The following is a 4,591-nucleotide window of genomic DNA, read 5'->3' as shown; positions in this document are numbered from 1 at the left end:
GTTACGAGTGATATAATCACGAATATCGTTTCACCAAACTTTTTGCCGAACACAATTTCTCAAAAGTTCGATTAACAATGGGCTACTTTCACATTCCACGCCACGCCACGAAAAACTAACCTCGTAAAATACAACGCAATTTTTGCACCCATCACTCGAACGGTACGCGATACTTTCCACGAGTAAAGTCGATTTTGTCCCGATCGAATTGCTTTCACCGTGATCGACACTCGGTATCTCAAAACTCTCGATTTCTTCTACGATCGAGACCGTCTCGCTTTCACTGACGAAAATATAATCGGAACAAAAGGGGCAATATGGCGGGGGAGAAGCTTTCGTTAAAAAGTATAGATGTCTCTATTAATGAGCTCCCTCGCGTAGAAATAACGCCGTGCTGGAAAAGCAACCGCGCGCCGCCTAGAACTGGAAATCTGAATCAGCGCTGATTGGGGGGATTCGCGTTCTTGTTTGCTTTCGGACGGTTGAAAAATCTGGCACGATGAATAGGCGTTCCAGGAACGTGTTCCGACTCGTGGCGTGGCCCGTAGAAGAAGAAAAAGTGCAAGGTGAACGGAACGAGCCGGACGAGAGATAATCGAAATCTAATGCAGCCGCGAGATTTCTTTCTCTTCGCCGCGAGACTTGTTGATCGTGTTGAACGCGTCGCTCGAGTGCCCATGCGAACGTTTAATTGTACGAGGGAATGTGTATTGGATGACAAGTGGGAATTTCAGCTGGAACGAAAGGTGATTTTATTTCCTTTTTACCTTTTAATTAATTTATGCGAGACGGGATGCGTGGAATAGTAAATACGAAAGTCGATACACGCGTGACAGGTTAGGTTTCGCGTAGGTTACGTTCGCGTGACGTTTTCGTTAATTCGCGTCTCGTCTACATTTATCTACCGTAGAATTCTAATTTACCAACGTTTAACCGAACAAACTGCCGTCCAACGATTCGGTACTTTTTCCAACGTTATATCGACCAAGTGCGAAATACGTACGAATAAATCGGTCAATCGTACGCGTGATTTCAACGAAATAAAGTTAATCAGTTACGATTCCTGAAATCTTACGTAAAGATTTAGCTGCTTCGGGGCACGCATTAGTTTACACCGAGAATGAATGGATATTCTCGAACCTGGTTTTACAAATGTCAATTTCTATCGTTGGAACAAGAAGTTATAGGTGGAAGAGAGGATCAGCGAACCTCCACTATAAATTTGGATAAATGGAGTTTTACTGCGTCGTTAATCATACCGTTACATGCAGCGTACCTAGCTTTTAAATTAACCCACACTTTGCATATTTATTGACTGCAGCAAGATGACTGGCACTCCTTGCCGATAACGGATTATCGATTTAACTTGGTGTTGCGATTACGATGTTATCGTGGAAATATATTCATTGTAGCCGTGCATGCATACCGTGTTTAATAAAACGATCGTCTAATAAATTACAATGTCCGATAAAAGATTGATTTTTCGATCGGCTTAGCATAAATGGATCCACGGTTTCGTGTAACACGACACGTGACGTTTTCGTTCGTCCGCGTTTAAACCCGGGCAAAAATTCCTCGCGCCGTGTATTACGTAAGAACGAGAAACGGCAGGAACAAAAATGTTTCGGGGAAGCGTTTCAATTTACGACGCGTACCCCACCTGCCGGAGTGACGAGAGAAACACGCGAGCAGCCGGGGGGGTGGGGGGACGGAGAAAAAAAAATCGAATTTCGTGGTAGAGCCTCGGTACGCGAAACTGGCAAATCTTTGGGATACCACCAAGTCGGAATAAGGGAATAGAGAAGCAAGGGAATTATGCCTCTGGGGGGTGGAGTCTATTTTCAACGAATGCAGTCGACTGTACTTCTTCCCCAACCTGAACCTTTTCCGAAGAAAGTGATAGTTCCATCGTTTAAAAATTTTTTTCTTTTTCAAATTTTAACGAAATCTTCGCAATACTTTTGATCTATTTTTAATCGATTTTACACGTACTTTACACATACCTATTCTTACCATGAGGGGTCAAATAACCTCTTATGAAATAAACGTTGATTTTTCTAAAATAATACTTAATTTATTAAAGGAAATAATTCGCAACGTAACTTTCGATTTCTAATAAAATAATTAAACATATTTTTATCTTTACAAATAAAATATTTCATTAATTACACTTTTTACAAACGACTGCTTTTTCCATCGAACATTTTCCGCAGATAAATTTTTTGAAATTATACGAGTTCGAGTGGATTTGTTACCCGTGTTAAATTTTTTTCGGCATTACTTTCGCGATTGGGAATTATCGCGTGCTCTGCTCGATGTTCTTCCTCGTAGATTATTCGAATTATGGTATCGTTGATTGTAAAGAAATTTTGCGTGAGATTTTAAAAGAAGCCGTAGGATAAACAGTTATTAAACGGTTCGAAAAGCGAAGGAAACGAGTGGACTTACAATGTCCGATCTATTACACAGCTGCCTCGGAAGAGTTATCCTCCCATCCCGTAACCTCTAATTTTCCCTATCGAGCGCCGCCTGAGCATGCACGAAGGAGCACCGGTGACCCACGTTTCTCGCTATCGCATCGAACTTCATCGTTCTCGCCAAGGGACGTCGTGATCCGACGTGGATGCTGCCCGTTCTACCGGAAACGGAGATGCAAGCTCCGCGGATCGCCACGAAATCGAGTGGACGCCCCCGGGAATCTTGGTTCCTCGCGCGGACCCGCTCGGTTTCTACGGCTGACCGGATCTTCTCGCGATGCCTCGAGCCTCCGTGTGTGTAGAAGTGCACGATTAGGGGGATGGTGTGGCACAGAGCGGAGAAGGTGGCCGAAAAGAGTCGCCGGGGCGGGGTGGAGCAGAGGAGTACAAGGGGAGGGTCGAACAAGAAGAAGACGAGGCCAGCGTTAAAAAAGAGAAGTCGATGCACGAATCGAGATGCAATTTGATCCGTGGCCAGGTTCTTCTTCTGCCACTACGGAACGACGGGGCTGAAGTTGGTAGTCCTCGAGCTCACTTGACGTGAATGAGGTGACAGGCATTGTCCCACATGTTCTCGTGTACTCGCGTCTCTTGCCCTCTTTGATCGCATATATAATGCGTTCTCCGCGTGCACGCGGCACCCTTTTGAGATTTCTCCCCTCCCTCTTCTTCTCTTCTTTCTTCCTCTTCCACCACCACCACCACTACCGCTTCTTCTTCGCGTTCTTTGCTTCTCTTCGTTTCTTCGTCGCCCCTTTCTTGGCCCCCTTCCTCCATCAGCATTGTACTTTTCCATCTTTCAAATCTTCTGCTTCGTTTGCTTCGTCTTCTTCTTCTTCTTCTTCTTCTTCTTCGTCTTCTTCGTCTTCTTCATCTACGACTCTTTCTTCTTCTTCTTCTTCTTCTTCGTGTTCTTCTTCGTGCTCTTTCTCTCCGGCGCCCCATTCTCCGCGCCCCGCGCCCATTCACGTCGTTGGAATTGACAACAATTCGTGCATTTATCACCGTCTCGATGAACTTCCACGAGTGGGTTTCAGTTGCTCGGATCCATGACGCCGGATTATTCTTGGCAGAGGTTTTATTGGAGCTTTAAATTTTACTTTATGACTCGTGAAAGAAGAAAAGAAACGGAATCGGTGTGCCTTCTGCGCATGTTAATATCGGCGACGCGAGACGTTTTCACGGCCACGGTTAATTTTAAAACGCCGCCTCGCCGTGAGCCGGGAGAACCGTGTTTTTGGCAGAATTTAAAGATCGTGGAAAACATGCTAATCGCGCAAAGCTGATTAAACCATCGGGCCAATTCTCTTCGCGTACGACTACTGCCTTCGGTACGATATTACATCCTCGAGATTGAACGTAAACGTAATTAATTCCTTTTCGGTATACATGTTACGAGTTGCCCTCGTATTTCGAAAAATTTCGTTAAATTTTCCCTAAATCGTAGAACGGTGATCCTGCGAACTTTGATTAGGGGATGGGGCAGCGAGTGTATACGTAAATCTAAATTGAAAAATTCAAGCTATTCGCGAATTAGAAAATTTTTATACCTAATATATTTGAGGTTGAAGACTATTACGATAGCCATAAATTGATACGAATTATTATTATGCAGAAAATGTGGAATTAGAAAATTTGGCATGTAATATACCTGGATTCGAAGACTATGGCGATAGCCATGAATTTGAATATGGGAATATGTCACATGAGTGTATACGTAAATCTAAATTGAAAAATTCAAGTTATTCGCGAATTGGAAAATTTTTTAAATAATATATGTGCCTTTGAAGACTATTACGATAGCCATAAATTGATAGGAATAATTATTATGCAGAAAATGTCGAATTAGGAAATTTATCATGTAATACATCTGGAATGAATGGACGTATACACAAATAATTAAAAATATAAAATTATAAATTATAAAAATATTGTTTTATCCATACCTGATGTGAACGAGTATTCCATAGAAATAGAATAGAAAATTAAAGAGGGCTAGATACCGTGCAAAACTTGTTCTTTTCTTATCCCGCATTTCATGTACAGCCCTCCTACAACACGGTATCCTGTAACACGATTCATAAATTGCGGGAACCCTCCTACAACACGGCATC

Source organism: Eufriesea mexicana, unplaced genomic scaffold (genome assembly GCF_001483705.2).
Source record: "Eufriesea mexicana isolate 0111107269 unplaced genomic scaffold, ASM148370v2 scaffold302, whole genome shotgun sequence".
NCBI lineage: Eukaryota > Metazoa > Arthropoda > Insecta > Hymenoptera > Apidae > Eufriesea > Eufriesea mexicana.
This window is presented reverse-complemented; position numbering follows the sequence as displayed.